Source organism: Bos grunniens, chromosome 16 (genome assembly GCF_055505025.1).
Source record: "Bos grunniens cultivar Pamir isolate PY7600 chromosome 16, Bosgru_T2T1.0, whole genome shotgun sequence".
Lineage (NCBI taxonomy): Eukaryota > Metazoa > Chordata > Mammalia > Artiodactyla > Bovidae > Bos > Bos grunniens.
Genome location: NC_141180.1, coordinates 2,152,645 through 2,174,265, shown reverse-complemented (window position 1 = coordinate 2,174,265; position 21,621 = coordinate 2,152,645). Strand labels below are relative to the sequence as shown.

The 21,621-nt window shown below is 43.3% G+C and overlaps 1 protein-coding gene across 12 annotated transcripts in view; it reads left to right on the top strand.

The window, feature by feature from the left end:
- NR5A2 (nuclear receptor subfamily 5 group A member 2) overlaps window positions 1-21,621 on the top strand; it is a 134,543-nt gene that overhangs the window by 40,565 nt on the left and 72,357 nt on the right. The window lies entirely within an intron of this gene.

Below are 21,621 nucleotides of genomic sequence, written 5' to 3'. Positions count from 1 at the left end.
GTCCCCAGCAGAGAGGGGCTGGTGCAGAGAGCACGAGGCTTGGGCCCTGTAATCTGGGGGCACCTGCCTCCTTTTGCAGGAAGTGACTGGGGGGGGAGGTGACCGGACAGGTGGCGGGGCCACCACGTGGGCTCCTGTGTGTGGATCTTGTCCTAGGCAAAGGGAAGCCGCCAGGGGAGCTCGAGGAGTGACCCAGGGGGACTGGAAATGTGCATGGTGACCATTGGACATACACGCCGACTGTTTCTTTTTCTGAAGGGGGGAGTTACTTTTCTCGTATGTTTATTATATCTCAAAACCACTATTTTTCAAGCTTTATTTTTTATTTTAAACTTTTTTTATTTTTTATTTTAATAATATTTTATTATTCGAGCTTTTTTTTGTTTCATTTTTTGCATTCAATTCTGGCGTCATTTTCCTTTGTTTTCCCAGTGTTTAGCTGAAATGCATCCCAGTGACCTCTTTTTATGTATTGTTAAACGTTGTTGTTGCTGTGAAGAAGGTATAAAGTCTTTCATATATACTATGTTATTTCTGCTATTCTTTCCAAGGCCTTTTCTTCTAGGTAAAGTCCAGTCACTGGTGACGTGGATATATTCGAGGTTCTGGTTTTTATTTCATGTTTAAACCCACGTGACATTTTAAAATTCCTTCAGTATAACTCGTATTTTGACCAGGAAACTTTTCTTTTTCACCTCACACACATCTATTGCTGTTTGTTTCATAGCCATTGATTTAATGGCACCAAATCAGTTTATATTGAGTGTTGGCGAGAGGGTTCAGCTAGCCCAGTGGACCTAGAGCGATCACATACCAGCTTTTAAAATTATTTGTTCAAATCATTCATTCATTCAGCCCATGTTAATTAAACGTCTCCAGGTCTCTTCCCTGGAGACCCAGCGGTTAAGACTGTGCTCCCAGTGCAGGGGTGTGGATTCAGTTCCTGGTCAGGGAACTAGGATCCCGCATGCCACATGGCGAGGCCAGAAAGTAAAGTTATCCACTAAGTGACAAGCCTTATTCTAAAGCAGGGGATGCAGTGGTGAACAGGAGCAACAAGGACACCGCTTTTATTGGTGCTCACTTTGTGGTGGGAGGGAAGCGCGTGGAAACAGACAAGAAAGACAAGGTGAACGGAATAAATGAGGGAGGAGAGTATGGGAAGAGAGGAAACAGGGGGCGTCAGAAGAAGCCAGCATGAGGAGCGGACACTTGAGCTGAATCCTAAGCGGCAGGAAAGAACCAGGCTTGCTAAGCTCGGAGACAGTCCAGACGCAGGGATAGCAAGTGCAAACCCCAGGATGGAAACTAGCTCAGTATTTTCAAGAATCATGAAGAAAGCCAAAATACAGAGAGTCAAAGCGTTTGGCAAGGTCCAACCCACATAGGGCTTGGATTTTGTACGGTTTGGGATAGGAACTCTTAGGAAGATTTTAGACAATGCAGTGTCTTCACTGCGTTCTTATTATGGGAAACATCTCTCTGGCCACAGGTAGGAAGTGCTTCAGAAGGAAGCAAGAAGGGGGACATAGGAGGTTCAGCAGGCCAGTGGCTTAGACAGGGTGTGACAGTGGGACTGGAGAAGTGACAGCGTGGACGGACTCAGGACACAGGTTGAGGTAGAGTGGACAGATTTGCTGAAAGGGGCTTTCAGAGAAAAAGATGAGACAAGCACAGTTTGGGTTTGTGGCCTGAGCCACTGAGAGCCATTGTGGAGAAGGAAGGGGAACCGGCATCTCTGGGAGCATGCCTGCAGAGTGCCTGAGATGCTCCTGGAATAGGTAGATACAGGTGCCAGGACTGGTCTTTAGATGCTGCCTTGGGGACCCTCCGACGTTCTGTAGCTACAACATCCCCTGCAGACAAGAAGCCAAGTTCTTCCCAGAGACCCGGATTCTTGACACCCTCTGCAGTCGGCCTGAGTTCCACAGCAGTCAAGACGCTCTGTGGTTTGCAGCTTCGACCCTTCATCCTGCACAGGTGTCACCAGCCTGTCAGTGAGATCAAAACAGGAGGACACCCCGGCTCCTAACCTCTTACTGAGGTGCAGCTCGTTGAGTTGCAGCTACATGAGAACTTACCAGTATTCTCTCCTTAAGGGATCCAAATGTATTTCAGTAATTAAGATAGGAGTCTGGTTAAGACCGAACCCCTCTGCCAACAGAAACTGACCAGGTTGCAGATTCAGTCGGAGTGGCACGTTCTATGAATGGCTGAGGCCAACGTGACTCCCCTTCCGAGAAGGCAGAGGACGCTTTGGACCATCAGACCTTTGAAATTGTCTAGAAGAATTTGATCCTTGAGTTTGAGCCACCTCCTTGACGTGGACCCACCTTTGTTTTCCTCCACAGCCGTGTCTTTTTTATGAGGAGAAAATTGCTGGGTATTTTAAATATCCCACCGAAGCTTTATCTCCAATCCTTTCATTATGTGTGTTGCTTTTGTAAGAACTTTCACTTTCTTTTCTATAGTAACAGATAATCCAAGCTATAGTCTCTCCAACGCTTCCCTCCCCACAGTGCAGACTGGATTGGATTATAAAACAGATCCAGGGATTTATCTACAGAATTATAGATGGGCATTAATATTCCACGGGCTTCCCAGGCGGCGCTAGGGGTGAAGAACCCACCTGCCAGGGCAGGAGACGTGAGACGTGTGGGTTTCATCCCTGTGTCGGGAAGATCCCCTGGAGGAGGGCATGGCAACCCACTCCAGTATTCTTGCCTGGAGAGTCCCGTGGTCAGAGGAGCGTGGTGGGCTACGGTCTGTAGGGTTGCAGAGAGTCGGACATGAGTATGCCTGGCATTCCAGGATCGTACCCTGCCTACAGCAATGAGTGTTCCGTGTATTATAATGCTGACACCCCCTGATTCTCCGAAAGGACTGTGTGTACCTTGCACACTTTACTTCTTGACATTGAAAAGCATCTTGATATTTGTCTAGTGTCTCTGCAGTTGGGAAGGTTTTTGAAGCTTAAGCTCATTCATTTCAGGAAAGACTGCCTCTGATTTCTATTCCAATAAGGAATTTCCTGCATAGGATGTCACTGGGGTAGGAAGAAGGTGGGGATAAAAATCTACACTGTAGTCAAATAGGATTTAAGTGTAGACCACCCACACTGAATCAACTCTGAATATTCATTGGAAGGACTAATGCTGAAGCTCCCAATACTGTGGGCGCCTGATTCAAAGAGCCGACTCACTGGAAAAGACCCTGATGCTGGGAAAGGTTGAGGGCAGCAGGAGAAGGGGGCAACAGAGGATGCGATGGTTGGACGGCATCACCGACTCAATGGACATGAGTTTGAGCAAGCTCCGGGAATTGGTAAAGGACAGGGGAGCCTGGCGTGCTGCCGTCCATGGGGTCACAAAGAGTGACGACTGAGGGACCGGACAGTAGCGACCCACACTGAGTAACACAGATGAGAAGCCCAGACACCTGCACTGAGTCTTCTTCCCAAGAAGGACGCCTCGCCGGGTATGGGAGGACGAGGGTAGTCCTGCCTGTGGATTCAGGTCGTAGCTGCAGTGTCAGCGTGAGAGCGTTGGGTGTTCTCCCGCTGGTCCACCTCCTCACCCGGACTCACCGGCCGCGCTCACGCATCTTCCTGTTTCCACGGCTCCGCTCTCCTTGCCCGAGACATGTCTCACGCGCGTATCCGACCAATTTAAATAGAAAGTGCCACAAGTTTTACGTCAGTTTTGCTGAAGCATTCATAAAGAATTCGCACTCTCCAGTGACAGGCGTGCTGTGTGTCCACGTAGGGTCTTGGTGACCTGCTGAGAAGGGGGAAGGGTGTCCTGTGGTGACGTGGTGCAGCAGGGCACAAAGGTTTGAAGAGCCTCAGACTGCAGAAACTCAGCTTTTCTATTCTTAAGAGGAATAGCACAATCAACTATTGAGGAGTCATACATTTTCTCTTGGATTTTATTTACCCAGTCTTTAAAATTTGTTTTTGTTTTTTAAGTTGTTTGTTTCTTGGCCCTGCCATGCAGCATGTGGGTTCCGGTTCCCTAACCAGGGACGGAACCTGTTCCCCCTGCGTTGGCATCACGGGGCCTTAACCACTGGACTGCCAGGGAAGTCTGTATTTACCCAGTCTCAAACAGTGGTCACGTATGGATGTGAGAGTTGGACTGTGAAGAAGGCTGAGCGCCGAAGAATTGATGCTTTTGAACTGTGGTGTTGGAGAAGACTCTTGAGAGTCCCTTGGACTGCAAGGAGATCCAACCAGTCCATTCTGAAGGAGATCAGCCCTGGGATTTCTTTGGAAGGAATGATGCTAAAGCTGAAACTCCAGTACTTTGGCCACCTCATGCGAAGAGTTGACTCACTGGAAAAGACTCTGATGCTGGGAGGGATTGGGGGTAGGAGGAGAAGGGGACGACAGAGGATGAGATGGCTGGATGGCATCACTGACTCGATGGATGTGAGTCTGAGTGAACTCCGGGAGTTGGTGACGGACAGGGAGGCCTGGCGTGCTGCGATTCATGAGGTCGCAAAGAGTCGAACACAACTGAGGGACTGAACTGAACTGAAAACATGTGAGTGAAAAGACTAGAATTCTTAGGGATTCATCAGGAGGAGCACTGAGAGATAGACTCTCCCTGGGTCTCAGTTCGATCCTGCGTCCGTGAGTGGTTACCTCTCAGCTGGATTCTCGTTGGCTTTCAAATGGGACCTTGGAGAGCGTTCTGGTGAAGAGTTTACTCTTGAGAGCTCAATGTTCAAAATAAATTTAAAATGTTTTGAGAAGTTTTTAAAAAGTGAATTTTTCTCACTTCTAATACTGCTTTAAAACACTGAAGTGAATTTCTCAAGTGGTTTTTGTTTGTGAGGTGGTATGGCTATGTAAGTTGTGCATAAGAACTTAAATGTCCTCACCGAAACAAAAATGAAGAAAGAAATGAGGTGATGGATGCTAATTAACTAAATGGAGGAATCCTCCCAAAAGGTAAGGGGAGATTGGGATTGACGTATACACACTCCTATATATAAAATAGGTAACTAATAAGAACCTACTGTGCAGCACAGGGACCTCTACTCAACACTCTGGTGATCTACATGGGAAAAGAATATAAAGGAGAGCGGAAATATGTGTATATATAACTGAATCACTTTGCTGTATAGCAGAAACCAGTACAACACTGTAAATCAACTATACTCCAATAAAAATTAAAAAAAAAACCCTAGATATAGATGTATCAAATCATCACAATATACACTTTAAGTATCTTAGAGAATTTGGTATGTCAACTAAATACATCGGTAAAACTGAAATAAATAATTTATGGTACAGGGAACCAAAGGATTGTGTGTTGGTTGAATGGGTGGGTAACGGTCCTTTTGCATTTGCTGTGAACTTTTGTTTTGAGGAGTGGCGAAGGGGGTGAGGGGAGAGAGTCCAGCAAACTCTGAGCCAAGTCATATTTTAGAACGTCTTGTGGACTTTATATCTGAATAAACTATAAGAATGTCCTATTAATAAAACGATCAATCAGGAGACTTCGTGGACTGTTTCTGCATAGTAACACTTGACAGAAAATCTGATCTAGAAATCGAACGTATCCGTGGGTCTGGCTCAGAGCTGACTCAGGTTGCTGACTCTCACTCTGCTGGAACGTGCCTCCCTTGTGACGTATAAACAGAGCAGTGATGACAGTCAGTAAGTGGGAGAACCCTGGAAGAATCTGTAAGGCAGAGGAGACACTCGTTGGCATCCTTTTGAGACAAAAGAGTGAGGATGAATTTAGTTTTAAAATTTTTATTGAGCATCGTTGACTTGCAGCGTTGTATTTCAAGTGTACAGCAGAGTGAATCGGTTATAGATGTACATAATCCACTCTTAGCTAGATTCTTTTCCCATATAGGTTACTGCAGAGTTTTGAGTAGAGTTTCCTGTGCTATACAGTAGGTTCTTACTAAAATGAATTTATGTTGTGAAATGAGAACAAACTACCTACTTTTCCAGATTCCTGTCCTTTTATGAGATTTTTTTTTTTGAGCCGTTTTCTTCTTTGGTTTCGAACAATTTACCCAGATGGCTACCTGGTGAGAAATTAGACAGCGGTCACATCATTTTTAGAACCATTTAGACTAATGTTCTTTGGTTTCCAAATCAAATGCGCCACACACAACACTGTCACAGACGGGAGCTTGGATCCACAAAGTAGAATTTTAGCAGTGAGGTTTTCCACGGTTTTGAGCCCTAATGCACTTTACTTCAGGAGGTGGGAAAAAACCCCACTATATCAATTATTAGCTTAGGTTCAAAAGCACTTTGCTGCTCAGATGTAACATTTTATAAAGGTCTCTGAGATAAGGAGTATCTGTTTGGCTTTAACTTTATCAGAGTAAAACATGAGGCAAAAACATGCGGAAGGGACGCTTGAAACAGCAGAGGTGTCCGAAGGTGTCCGCAACCTGTTGCTCCTTTATGTTTGAGTGTTCAGTCCATGGGGTCGCTAAGAGTCGGACACGACTGAGCGACTTCACTTTCGCTTTTCACTTTCATGCATTGGAGAAGGAAATGGCAACCCACTCCAGTGTTCTTGCCTGGAGAATCCCAGGGACAGAGGAGCCTGGTGGGCTGCCGTCTATGGGGTTGCACAGAGTCGGACACGACTGAAGTGACTCAGCAGCAGCAGCAGCAGCAGGCAAATCCAGTTGTTAAATTACTCCATATTGAGATTGGTGAGTAAATGTTTACATAATTGCTCCCACTTTTCCTGACTCGCTTAGTCTGATCAGTTTTAGATCAGAGAAATAAAAAAGTATATATTATTAAAAGAGAGCTTTGAGATTGAGTCCTTTAACCAAGAGCTGGTTGTTTCGCTAAATAGACAATTTTCTTTTTTTTTTCCTTGTAATATTGCTTTACTTTTTAAAAATGACTTCTTTTTTTAGGTAATTTTGTTTGTGTATGTATCTTTGGCCGTGCTGGGTCTTGGCTGCTCTGCGGGCTTCTCTTCCCGAGCACCGGCTCTAGGGTGCGTGGGCTCAGTGGTTTGCAGACTCTTCACCACCGAGCCACCAGGGAATGCCCTAGTTCACCTTTATGTTGAATAAACGATTCTTTCTACTCTACGGTCCTTTTGCAGTTTTCAGAAGCTTCACACACACGATTTCACGTAATTTCAGAATAACCCTTTGTTCTCACCTCTATATTACCCCCGCCCCCAAACCGGTAACCACCAGGGTGCTCTCTAGATCTGTGACTCTGCTTCTTTTTGTTTTACTTACTGGACTGTTGTATTTTTTAGGCTCATATATGTCATACCATACAGTGTTTATCTTTCTCTGTCTGACCTGTTTCACTTAGCATAGTGCTCTCCAAGTGCGTCCCTGTGGCTGCAGACGGCGTCGTTTTCATTCTCTTTATGACTGAGTAGTACTCCATTGTGTGCGTGCGTGCGTGTGCATGCGTGTTATATGTGTGTTGTGTGTGTGCACGCGTGTTGTGTGTGTGCTGTATGTGCGTGCACATGTGTGTGTGTACGTGCCACATCTTTATCCATCATCTGTTGATGAACACTGAGGTTGTTTCTCTTAGCTGTTGTAAATAATGCTGCTATGAACACTGAGATATATGTATTATTTCAAATTAGTGGGTTCTTTTTTTTTTTTTTTTCCAGATATATACCCAGAGTGGGATTTCTGGGTCAGCTGGTACTTCTATTTTTAGTTTTTGAGGAATATACTATTTTCAGTTAAAAAAAAAGACACCTTGTCTCCATTCTCATGGATTTAAGACTCTGATGGAAAGCAGAGCTGATATTAACAAAGACCACAGAAGCTGGTACACTTCTGTGACTCAGCATCTCCCCTACCCCCAGACAGAGCCAGGCACAGTATTCAGCAGATTTTTTTTTTTCTGAATGTTTTGAGAGTTGACCAGTTTAAAAATACATGTACCCAGACTATCCTGACTTTGACTTTGTGATTAAAACAGTCTATGCTGTGTTATAAAGGACCCCGTGGACATGGGACGCTGGTTCAGTTGACAGAATATACCTGTATGTTGTCTTAGATCCGAGGAAGAAATTGATTCATCTTTCCTATGACTGTCTTCCCAAGGAAATACTCATAAAGGGATAGGCTCTAACTCATCAAAAATCAAGATAGTAAATGGGAAAAGAATTTCAGAAAGAATAGATAAGTGTACATGTATAACTGAATCAATTTGCTGTATGCTTAAAACTAACATAACACTGTCAATCAACCATGCTCCAATATAAAATGGAAATTTTTTTAAATCAAGGTAAAGAAATATTAGAAGTAAATCTGACAGAATTGATCTTCCTGATTCTGAGTGCTTTTTATACCAGAAAACCCATAGGGAATCCCTAGATGGGACCATTTATAGGGACTGTATTCCAGCAAGCAGTTTGGGGCAAGTGGGGGAGAAGATGAGGCATTTTTTAATATTATATTTTTTATCATACTATATAGTAATCAGATATGTTTTTAAAGGATAGTCTGTTCATTAATAAACTCTTTGTGGCTTAGTCTTAATAGCAACTTTGTTTCAGTATCAAAAGACAAAATTTGAATGATTTGAGGATACATGAGCTACCACATAAAGTGAGGTTCTTTTGAATCAAAACGTTTAAAGGTCAAATAATAACATTTCCTATAAAATTGAAAATAAAACACACCCCTCCCCCCACCACCATTGAAATCTGTTTTTAGTTCATAGGAAATGGGAGTAAAACATTTTATTGAGTCTAAATATAAGCTTTCATATATTAAAAGAAAAGCTATTTACAGGTGATTTGTTACTAAATACAATCTTGGAGGGCACTTTTAATTACCAGAAAGGTAAGGTAACAATAAACACAGGAAATATAAATGGATGTAGAGCTCACAGAGCCGCTGCTATAAATAACCCCCTGGTCTGTCACTGTTATCAGCACGGATGAACAAAAGAAGATTCCAGAAATAGAAAGGGGAAGAGCTTCTTCAGGAGCCTTGTATTCCACGGAGTAGGAAACATTTCTAGCAAGCTCATGAATTTAGGGGTTAATTGACTTTTAGAAAGGACGTTTCCATGCTGTCCGTTTGCCAAGGAAATTCTTTTTGCTGGCATGTTTGTGAAATTGGCAGGCCGATGCTTCCTCCGGTGACACAAGGTGTGATGAAGAATCTTATCCTGACTTTCTTACTAAAATCGGCGCTGAGGGCTTGCCTTGTTAACTTATTTGGTTATTCCCACATTATTTCTCTGGGGGATCAGGTGATGCGACCGAAGCTGGGCGGGGGTGGTGGGCAGCCCCGGCCAGGGCTCGGGTCTGAGCTTCACCTGAGCCACCAGCCCTGAGCTCCGGGTCAGAGCATCTGTGGATGTGCCCCTGTGCCCGTTTGCTGGTTGATGAACGTGACAAGTGTGTGTCGAGCTCCAGTCCTCCAGGTACAACACGAAGCACTGGGGTTACGGGGTAAATGAGAAAACCCGGTTCCTGCCCACAGACCACGCGTGGCTGGGGGACAGACCTGCAGCTGATGAGGAATACATCATAGAGACGATCTCTGTGCAGGAATACAGAGCAGGGACCTCCCTGGTGGTCCAGCAGCCAGCTCCGCACTTCCAGCGCAGGGGAGCACAGGTTCGATCCCTGGCTGGGGAACCAAGATCCCATATGCTGTGAACCCAAGATGATAATAACAAACGAAGTAAAAAAAAAAAAAAAAGGCAGGGCAGAGCTGTACTCTAAGGGCACTGGGAAAGCTTTGTAAAAATGGAGCCATCTGAATCAACTCCATCTCGGAGGCTGCCTCATCTATAGAAGCAGATGGAGGCGGCTGTACTTGCTTATCTGCCAAGGGTCTGGTGAGAAACCAATAGCATCATAAAAGTGAGTTCAAATGAAAAGACAGTATAAGCATAGGCTACTCTTGCCCCATACGACGCATACAACAAATTTCTAATTTGTTTCACTTTTAATAACAAAAGATTCACATGCTTACATGGTACTTGTCCTTGTGAGCATGCACAGTTGTGTCTGGCTCTTTGCAGCCCCGTGGACTGTAGCTCACCAGGCTCCTCTGTCCACGGGATTCTCCAGGCAGGAATACTGGAGTGGGCTGCCATTTCCTCCTAGAGGGGGTCTTCCCAACCCAGGGATCGACCCCACATCTCTTACATCTCCTGCATTTGCAGACCCTTTCTTTACTACCGTGCCATCTGGGAAGTGCTTGCTAATTTTCTTTTTCTTTTTTGACAACTAATGATGAGTGTAGTTATGTGAAAACTGACTATGAAAGTGTAGTTAAGTGACAGAAACACGACTCTCAAGTACTTTCTGGTTCTTGTTTTTGATCAGTATGGTCCAGAATCAAAAGAAGAAATGGTAATTCCTCCAAAATACAGATATGTTTTCCCATAAGTAATAATGATAGTAATTACTTCTGAAGTAGTTATATTTGTGGTGATTTTCAGGATGTGGAGTTATAACAATGTGGTAATTAGTATTAATATTAGATCGCTTTTAAAGAAAAGACAGATTCCTTATGCACAAGCTATGTGTTTTCAGGTGAAAGAGATCATCTTTCTTAGGCAAATTATATATCAGATTTATCTTTGTCCAGTAAATATTTGTTTTCTTATCCTCAGTTGGATAGCTGGCACTGTGATTTACTGATTTATTCCACAAGTATTTTTTGAGTGCCTGTTTTGTGCATTGTCAAACTGGGTGAGCAACATCTTATGGAATATGTTCCAATATGTCTTTTTATTTATTTTTTAAAATATGTATTTGATGTATTTATTTATTTGGCTGCACTAGATCTTACTTACTTCGTGTGAAATCTAGTTCCCTGACCAGGAATCAATGCCCCCTGCGTTGGGAGTGCAGAGTCTTAGCCACTGACCACCAGGGAAGTCCCAAGCAATATGTCTTTTTAGAATGAAACATTTTTAAAATAATTTTTAATGGAGTATAGTTGCTTTACGACATTGTGTTACTTTCTGCTGTTTAGGAAGATGAATCAGTTATACATCATATACATATATCCCCTCTTTTTTAGACAGAACGAAACACTCACACATACATGCAAGTCAGTCATGGATTGCATTTCCCACTTAGCACCTCCATTCATGTAAGTGAATCAGTGTTTGACCACAAAAAAAGAAGGAAGCCTCTTTTTATTGCTTTGGCAGTATTCAAATTAATTTGGAGTATGCAAAGGCTTTGAGCAGACAGATTACCATTTAAAATTACCATCATGAATAACTTTGACTTCCAATATTGCGTTTGTTAAAAGTAGACAAGAAACAGAGAAAAGGGGGAAAACAGGAGGTCTGTGCCCTTGCTCCTTTACTGACAGGCTGGCATAAAGCTTCACCCTGACAGCCCAGGTTCAAGTTCAAAGTCACAGCCCCAAGACTGTGTCCAGGGTCCTGCCCTCCCTGTAGTCCATTCACACTGGCTTCTCTCCCGGAAACTCTCTGCCTTCCTCCTTTTTGTAGCTCGCACTGAGCTGAGAATTCTCTAGTCAGGAGCCTTCATGAGCCCCCTGTTTCCAGGTTTCCAGTAAATGTAAGCATGGTAGTTTGAATTTAGAAAGAAAAAAAAAAAAAAAAAAAACCAAAGTGTATATGAAAGCTCTTCTGCTTGCATTTGATTTCTTTTTGTTAAGAAACAATAGTGTTTATTTATCATGTTTGGCTTAGAATTTCTTTGGTATTCGGTCCTCTCAGTTTTTACAAGAAGCAAAACTCAGTCCCATCTTTAGCAAACAAAATAGTTTTCAGTCGAGGGTGGGTGAGGAAGTTATATGAAGATTGAGTGGGAACGTCAACCCAAGGACATAATAGACAAGAAACCATTTTTTTCCTCCTTTTCTTCAGAAGTAGTCTTCCGCATGGTTTAATGTGCTAACATAACCCCGGTTCCAATATTTCAAAAGATACAGAACTTCCCAGCATGATGATAAAGTTTTCCTGTGTTCCAATAATAAAGCCTCAGCGTACCAGTGGCTTCCAGTTCCTTTGTGGCAACTTGTGAAGACCAGGCAGGCCCGGCGTCCTCAGCCCGCAGTATCAGCGTGGGCGTCGGAAACAGATGTTCACGGGACAATGCCATTTGTTGTCACTGTCGATTCTTCGTGGCAACTTTCCCAAACGAAATTGTTTGTGGATGGAAAAGAATGTAAGCAGTGATTCATGCCCAGGAATTTTTTTTTTTTTTTTTTTGGCTGCAGGCTGATCATATTTTTGTTTGTTTTAAATCGCAGACCATTAATGGATTAAAAATTTTAGGGTAACTTATTATTAGAGTATCTTTTCCGTTTTTGGGGTCCAGCATTTCCTTCTAAAAGGAGTGACTATTTTAGGTGCTTTACTGGAAATATTCAGTGCCTTGCTTTTATCTGAGGAGTCAGAGAAATGAATGCCTGACTCTCTTCTTATTTTTGTTCATAATTTGGAAGCATAGAGAACTCAAAGTAATCAAACATTAAGTAGAACATTTATTGCTAATAGGTAGCATTATATGATCTTGGTTTGAACTTTTCATGATTATTCCAAAGGAGCAGCCATGCTTACCATAAGAGACAATGATTTTATCTGTGCAAATTAAATATTAATTTATAAAGAAGCTTAAAATATGCTTACAATGAAATAGGTACTACAAAGCTACTTAAAAATTAGGCCCACTGTGTTCTATCTCTCTCTCTCTCTCTCACACAGACACACACACACACATACTCACACACACACTCACACACATCTTTTTCAGGAAGGAAACCTAACAAGAATTCAAGGCATCATATCCATCATTCTACTGCTGTTTTTATCAAAACAAATTGTAATCCACAAAGGAAAGTCTTTTCATGTTTATTCATAACAGCAGATGCCTAAGGCCATAATTATAAAATGTTCTATTTTTTTTAAAAGACATAGGTATCTCTTATAATTAGGTTTCTGCATCACAGAAAAATTATTTCAGGGGACATGAAACAAAATCTGACTTTTAAACAACAGCCAAAGGAAAGAAAGACTGGGATCACACGTAGAGGAGTCCTAGGCTGGAAGCAGGAGTCTGCGGTCTCCTTCCACAAACTGATTTTTTAAACCGTGGCCTGTGGTGGCCTCATCTCAGTCTACATCGTCTCATCTGTAAGACAACGGGTCAGGCTGGGTGACCTCTGGGGCCTCTCCAGTTCTCGCAGTTCCAGGTTCTTGTTTGGTGGTAAAACCAACAGAGGGGCTTCAGGTTCTACTTCCTGTCAATCCTTGTTCACCTTCTTTGGATCACAGGCACCTCTGAGCATCTGATGAGGATTATCATGACTCTTCCCAGGAAATTGCACGAACAGGAGTTTGCATGCAGTCTTGGGGCTTCACAGACCCCTTGGAGCCCAGGGAGGGGCCCCAGGTTAAGAATCCCGAGACTGGGTAGCTTCATGTTTTTGTGAAAATTTGATGAGGCATTTAAAAATAGCTCAAAACTTTAGCAGCAGAACTTTGAAAATTATTATTTAGGTTAACTATTTTTATTGTCTAACGTTTCCACGTAGAAGACTGGACGTTGGTGTCAGCCTGCTTGAAGAATGGAAACTCGCATTACTCGGTCAACTAAAGAGCAGTGTGTATGGTACCTGAAAGAGACCCTGTGTGTGTGCACGGCTGGAGGGGAGGGTGTCACACGTCCCAGCCAAGTGTGTGCACGGCTGGAGGGGTGGGTGTCACACGTCCCAGCCAGGGCTCTCTTCAGGGCAGGAAATGCATGAACTGAGGTCTGCTTGCATCTCCCAATCAGCTAATCGAGACTTCTGTTGTCGTTTTTAATTTATGAAGAAATCAAAATTAAATGCTCCTAACAAAGGACTTTCCGAGTGGTTCAGTGGTAAAGAGTCTGCCTGCAATGCAGGATCCACAGGAGACCTGGGTTCAATCCCTGGGTCAGGAAGATCCCCTGGAGGAGGGCATGGCAACCCACTCCAGTATTCTTGACTGGAGAATCCCATGGACAGAGGAGCCTGGCGGGCTGTGGTCCACAGGGTCACAAAGAGTCAGACACGACTGAAGCAACTTACTATGTAAGTAGGTATGTATATACCAAAGAGACTAGGAGCCTAGGGAGGACCATTTCTAGCTCTGTTCATTTTCTGTACTCTACACAGAATATGGAATGGACAGAGTAAGAGTAACGTCATACATAAGTACAAAATAGGAATTAATCCTAAAGCAGATTTAAGAATAGTGAAACTGCTAATTTCCTTCCAGCGTAGGTCTCTCTATTTTTAAGCCACCCGTGGGAGATTCAACATTTTTCTAAATTCTAATGTCATTTGGAGAAAGCTTTGGACTTTTTTTTAATTTTTGGTTGCATCATGTGGCTTGTGGAATATTAGTTCCCTGACCAGGGACTGAACCCAGGCCCTACGCAGTAAAAGCGCAGAGTCCTAACCACTGGACTGGCAGAGAATTCCTGGACTTTGTAAGGTACTTTCATGTAGGTGATCTTATTTGGTCCTTTAATGAGCTATCTTTTTTGGGGGGGTGGGGGAGGAAGGAATACATACATCACTAAATGTGTGCAGTTCCTTTTAATGAGTCACGTGAGTCTCAAAAAATCTACTCACCTGCTTCTTTCACCCAGCAAATTTATAAGCTTCGGTAAAAGTTTGTTTTTATCGTCACAACCACAGCATTTAAGTTCTCAAGCTGACACATTCCTCATGGCCTTCCTTTTACATTTTTCGAATTCTATTAACTTCTCTGCGTTCAGGTCAAATTAGACAGATGGATGTTGCCTCCTCTTGGCAGTCCCAGCCGGTCTAAGGCATTCTCCAGAACACAGAAATTCTAGTCCCGATGTTCCAGGAAAGCCCCCGCTCCCCTTGACAGCAGTGATCCCGAGGAGGGCGCCCCGCGCTCCTGTCCGTACTCTCTGGAGCAGATGTTACACGCTGGGGTACGAGTAACCCGCTCGGTCCGTGGCGCAGAGTCCTGGAGCTCCGCATCCCGGCTTTGATCTCCGGCGGCATTTTCCTCTGTTATGTGACAGAGGTCACCGGGCTCATGTGTGACAAACTGCTTGCATAAGTCACAGCGCCAGTGGCAGAGATTTGTAACCGTGCGCCTGGTCCATTGCTCTTGAATTATTTCACAGGCCCGCTGCTTTACATTTACACTCTGTCGGAAGATGAACAGGGGAAGGGAGTAAAACCAAGGGCAGGGTCTCATCCTGAAGGACAAGGAGAAACAGGTGGAAGGTTAATGGCCCTGGAGCGATTCCGCCAGCCGCTCAGCCTTGATATATGGGCCTCGGGCCTCAAACGGGCATTGGCTTTCAAAGATATATTATTTCATTTGAGGAGAGACATCCTGGAGTTCCTGCATTTGTCTGCTGATAGATGACCCCCCTGTCCACAATTGGTTATGGCGGCTGAGTTTTCCTTGGGCCCGCTCCCGTACATAAAAATTTTGCTGAGCTCTCCAACCTCTCACGGGCCCGGGGAGCAAGGGTGGGCCGCGTGCACGCCGGCTGCCAGGCTGCGGCTGGAATGCTGTTGCTATTTCAGTAGTTCCTTTTGAACCAGGAGGCAAGTGGGGGGTGAAAGACACCTCTCTTCATTCACGCAGAACTTGATACGAGTGGCCTTGCCCGAAAAAGTGGAGCATGGAAGGGGTGGTGCTATCAGGCGTGTGTGAGGGTCGTGTGAGACGAACCTGGAGTACTTGGGGGCACTGCCCTGGCCGGCCAGTGGTTAGGACACCTCATATCCCGTGCAGGGAGTGCAGGTTCGAGCCCTGGTCGGGGAGCTAAGATGCCACACGCCTTGCAGCCAGACAACCAGAACATGAAAGCAGAAACAATACTGTAACAAATTCAATAAAGACTTTAAAAATGGTCCACATCAAAAAAAAATCTTAAAAAACACAAAACGGCGAACCCAGGGAGATGCTCCGCCGTTAGGATCTCATTAGAAGCTACCAAGAGCTTCAGACTTGGCGTTTTGCACCCACCCCTAAGCTTTGCATAAAGGGCTTCCTTAGTCTGCTTTATTATTTTGTTTAGAAAATTTGACTTGAAAAAAAAAAAAAGAAAATTTGACTTGATTTGGGGAAGGGAAAGAACACAGACCAGTGATGGATTTGCCCAGTGAGAACAGCCGGACAGTGCAACCAAAAAATTTATCTCGTGGCTCAGATGTTTTTTGTGAATTGAACTTGGCCCCAGATTAATGCAACCAGTGCCTCTCGGCCTCTGAGAAGTTGTCCTACAGATTCTAGAGTTGCCAAAGCCACTCCTAGTATTCATAGATTTAATGATCATGAGAATATTAGGCATTCTGGTAGGCCTTAACGTGCAAGTCTTCTGCAATTAATTATTAACTCTAGTTGTGGGATGTGTCCATACAAAATCTTCAACTTTATAACTCCTGGTAACTGTTATACGAGCCTTGTCAGAGAGATAATGGTTGTTTTTATGGCAAGCATTCAGGAAAAATGAGCTCTGTAAACTCACCGTCTAAACAAAAGGTGAGTTTTCTTTCCAGTTCTTTTGTGCTCCAGGGCCCTTGGGTTTGGTGAGTATATACAGTGTCAAAATTCCATTCGTAGACATTTTTATACTGAATACCTTTGTCAGAGGCAAACTCATTATCATCATAGATACGCTGGGATTTATAAGAAGTTAATATTGGGCACCCATCTGATAATATATAAGTGCCAATGGGAATTTAATTTTTACGTGGGTGACCCAGCTGTGCCCCAAATTCACATATACTTGACAAGGCACCGTTGTCCCAATCCTTATCCAGACACCCTCAAGCCTGGCCCGCAGTGGAAAGATACAGGGTCTGACCATTGGCTCTGCTAGTAATATGCTCATGTTTCTATTGTGTCATTTCTAAGTTATGTCTGACTCTTGGCATCCCCTTGGACTGTAGCCCACCAGGCTCCTCTGTCCATGGGGTTTCCCAAGCAAGAGTACTGGAGTGGGTTGCCATTTCCTTCTCCAGGCAGGTTCGTTACCACTGAGCCACCTGGAAAATACTGTAGGCTTACAGAGATGTTCTTTTCTTTTCCTCTGGAATATTGTAAAAGTGCAGGTTAGATCAGACTTGAGAGACCCACAGGAAGAAGATGCCCTGACTATTTTAAGGAAAGCTTTAAAATCAGAACCGCTTATTAGAGAGAGAGTTGGATGGTGAGTGGAATCTCCTTGTCCACTTGTTGCTTGGATAGATGAGTTCCCTATGGCTTCCCTGGTGACTCAGTGGTAAAGAATCCGTCTGCCAATGCAGGAGACACGGGTTCAATTCCTGGGTCGGGAAGATCCCCTAGAGGAGGAAATGGCAGACCATTCCAGTATCCTTGCCTGGGAAAGCCCATGGACAGAGGAGTCTGGCAGGTTACAGTGCATGGGGATCACAAAGAGTCGGACACAACTTATCGACTAAACAACAACAAACCAGTCAAGGGAACCATAGATAAAATAATCCCGGCAGAAGGGCAGGTCCCAAACCCCACTGGGATGCTTTCCGTCACAGAACATGAAGTGGTCGGTGGCTGTAGACTTTTTGCTCCTGACCTGACGCCTCCTTTTCGCCTTTTGCAGAGTTGGCGACTTTGTTTCAGCCCTCTTCCCCTTCCTCCTGCTATTTCCCGCCAGCAGACCCCGGTCCTGTAGGTTCTGTCCCTGCCTAAGGCAGAGATCAGATCAAAGGCTCTCACATAATGGGAGCTCACTCTGAATTAGTGAGGAGCCCCCACCCCTGCATCTGTCGGTCTCCCGCTCAGATGGACTCTTCCAGAAGGCAAGCGAGGAAGCCACATACTTGCAAACAGTCTCTTAATTGCTCATTTGCAGTTGGACAGAACGCTAACTGCAGAAAGACTTCAAAGCCAATGGAATCTGCATTGAAAACAGGATCTCAATACCCGAAGTCGCTTATTGTTGCAAAATTAGAATAACAAATGTTCCCAGCATGGAGCCAACATAAACTTGCCCGAGTATTATTCAACCTGAGACTGATTCAACTTTTTTTTTCTTCACCGCAATAGAAGTGGCACACTCTGCCCTGTTTGTTATTCTATACCGTTCATGTTAATGATATATCTAAGTCTCCATCACACTTTGGATTTTTACGTATAATTACCCGTATTAAAAAAACACTCATTAGCGTTCCGTTCCACTGACTTAATTATGCCCTTAATTAAATCCTGACTAACTGGGGGTCACTGCGGTGTCAGTGGGATTTGTCACTGTTCATCAGCAGGTGTCTATTTGCTTCTATTTTTGGTTTTCCTCTGGTTTGAATGTATTTAAGAGCTTGCTTTTTCCTAAATACCAGAGTCCTCATTGGAGGAAGGAACAGCATATATTTGACAGGCAGCTGGAAAGCTTGTTTGTAGGAGGACATTTTTGTTATCATTTTTCTAAGAATACCCCTGGTTTAGGGGAAAGATGCAGAGAACAGAGTTGGATACCACAGATGCACTTTTTTAAAGATTAATATGTTTACATTCTGGAGATCATAATCATATGCATGTATGCAATTCTAAAAATTTCCTTAACAAAAAATGATGTTTTGTGGTGGTTATGAGATCATCACATTAGATGCTTTGCACCAAGGTCCTTTGTAGTAGTTAATTATTTCACTGACATTTGTTGTTATAAAAATATAAAGCAAATTACAAAAATGGGAATCAAGCTGAAACAAAAAAGTGTCTTTCGTGTGTCTAATGTTCACATAAAAGTCAATTCATTGCTTGGAAGGACTTTTAATAATTAGACTGCTTATACCATCACGTTTGGTATTAGAATGTTTTAGGCTCATGATTTTAGTGCATTACTTAAGGGAGATATAATTCCCGTGTTTATGTCTGTAATAGGCACCTAATGTTGATCTGAGTAATTGATTAGTCCAGCCAGATTTGTATAATTAGTTGTTTTCAGCTTTTCAACATAAGCCCCCAAAACACTTGCTGTGAATCTACAAAGCTTTTACATTTATTATCAGTTTTTTCATCTAAAAATGTATGCAAGCTATCTGAAAAGAATCTATATATGTTTTTTCTGGAATTAGGATGGCTCTTCTAACATAAGCCCTTAGAGACTAAACTCAGACTGTATGTCTCTTAAGTTTTTCAGTCTAGAAATTCTGACTTTTTCAGTAGCATTTATTTTCATTTAAAGGTAAAAAAGTCACAAGTTTCCTACCAGTTAAGATGTTTTTCAGAACTTAAATTTCTAATGGTAACTTTAAATGAGACAATGGGTTACAGATATCAGACTACCAACAACATAAAACATATATTGTGATCTTATTGTCACTATATTTTGATATTACATAAACAATTTAGATTTACCTACAATAGGGTAGGGCAGAGTAAGAAGGACTTTTTAAAGAGATATATACTATAATTCAACTCACTCTATTTCTCAAATCAATTAATTTCATCCTAAAGTATTAATTACAGTTGCCTTTTCTAGGGGCTTCTAGAGTAATGAATATTCTCTTTGTTATCCAAATTGTCAATGCCAGTGTCATTTGAGATTCAAGTTTTCTTATCAACTTTAAATGTAATTTAAAATCTAAATATGTGCTCATACAGAGTTTCTAAACCATTTCAATGATGAGATGAGATGAGCTTTTATGAATTCTGTGGGTTCCTATACAGCCCTATAGTAGACCCTGGAGAATGAAAGCCTGGATCCTGTGTGTAACCTACAGTAGCCACCAAAGCAACACGAAATACGCTTTCCTGGCACGTCCACAGCTGAACTCATAAGTGTACGGTTGAATTGCCATAGAGTTGGTCAGATAATTTTACAATCCCTTCTTTCATTCAGTAAATACTTCTTAAGGGTCAGTTGTGTCCAGTTACATCTTAGGACTTAGAGAGTCAATATCCCTCCTTTTGAGAAGTATATTTTTTATATATTTTAGTGGTGTTGAATCTTTTTTGAGTAATTACACTGAGTTAATAAAAGCCTTTGTAATTTAGCAAGCCAGCCTAATCAAGGATTAAAGGCCCAAATCATGGAGTGTTTCTGCTCCCCCTCTGCTTAAGTTTTCAAGAGACTCTGCAGCTTCCCCATTCAGTTCATAGTATGATTTCAAGTACATTCCTGGCTGTGTTCAAAGATAATTTTAATAGTTAGTGTCCCTTTCGACACTCAGAGTCAAGGTGAAAAGGAACAATAATGATTAAGGAGAATAATAATTTTTTTCACAAATTAATAGTAACTTTATTAGAGGAATCAAAGAAGGGTGAAACTCATGTAGGTAAACAGTGCTTTTAAAGCCTGATTAGAATCCCTAGAAATATTCTTTCCTGTGACAGCTGAACGATGCCCATTTGTGGGCTTTGATTGGTAACTCTCCAGAGCTGCATAAGTTATGTGGTTTCATTAAAAATGCATCGGTCCTTTTGGGATACCTTCTCTAATTCATTGATTCAATGATATAGGCCTAATAAACATTTTTGGCATCACAAAATGCAATATCAAAGTGTACTCTACCTACAAGTACACAGTGTGACGGGAAAGCAAGTGGAGAATCAGCTACGGGACAGTGCTGGGTGGGCAGTGCTGAAATCTGATATCGAAACTGAGCAGGACCCTTAGCTCAGTGGCGAAGAACCTGCCTGCCAGAGCAGGAGACCCAGGTTCAATCCCTGGCTGGGGAAGATCCCCAGGAGGAGGAAACGGCAACCCACTCCAGTATTCTTGCCTGCATAATCCCACGGACAGAGGAGCCTGGCGGGCTACAGTCCATGGGGTCGCAAAGAGTTGGACACGACTTGGTGACTGAGCCACCAGCACAGGACCCTTCAGGGCCTTTCAGGGCACAAAGGCCTTCTGTGTCCCCTATATCATGTTTGTGGAAAAAGGGTTTAGTGTCCTTGGCCTTCCCTGACTTCCAAAGAGCAGACTCAAGCAGTTACTAATTAGGGAAGTCAGGGAACACAGCTGACAAAAAGCAGTCAGGGAACAAAGTAAAACAGAGTATGATTAGGATTGCCCACACGCCACGCCTTACCTCATCACCAACCCGTCAGGAGAAAGTCACACACCCTTCAGCCCTCACCCTAAATGTTGGCTTTAAAAATTGTTCCCTGAAACCCAATGGGGAGTTCAGGCATTTTGAGCACGAGCTGCCCATTCTCCTGACTTGGTGCCCTGCAATAAACGCTGTGCTTTCCTTCACCACAACCCGGTGTCAGTAGCTGGCTTTGCTGCATGCCCAGCAAGGGGATCCAAGTTCAGTTCGGTAGCGCTGTTTAAGAATTCTATCATCAGGCCGTTTTGTAAGCTGTTTTGTTCCAGGTCAGATGACTTGAAGGTAGTGGGAGGCAGCAGCATCTGGACTGTGCCCCAGGGAGGCTCCAGGGTGAGTCACCACTGATCTGGAAACATCAGTTTCTTCTTTCCTTAATTGATACCGGAAAGTCTGGTGCTGTGTTTGATACAAATTCCCTGCTTGTTGCTGGGCACTGACTGAACTGTTACTTGCCTCTCATCACAGTGGGGGCCTCATCAAGTGGCCTCTGTTTCTTGGTTTTGTTTTGTTTATCTTTTGGACTTGCTGGGTGGTACGTGAGATCTTAGTTCCCTGACCAGGGATGGAACCCACGTCCCCTGCACTGGAAGGCGGCTTCTT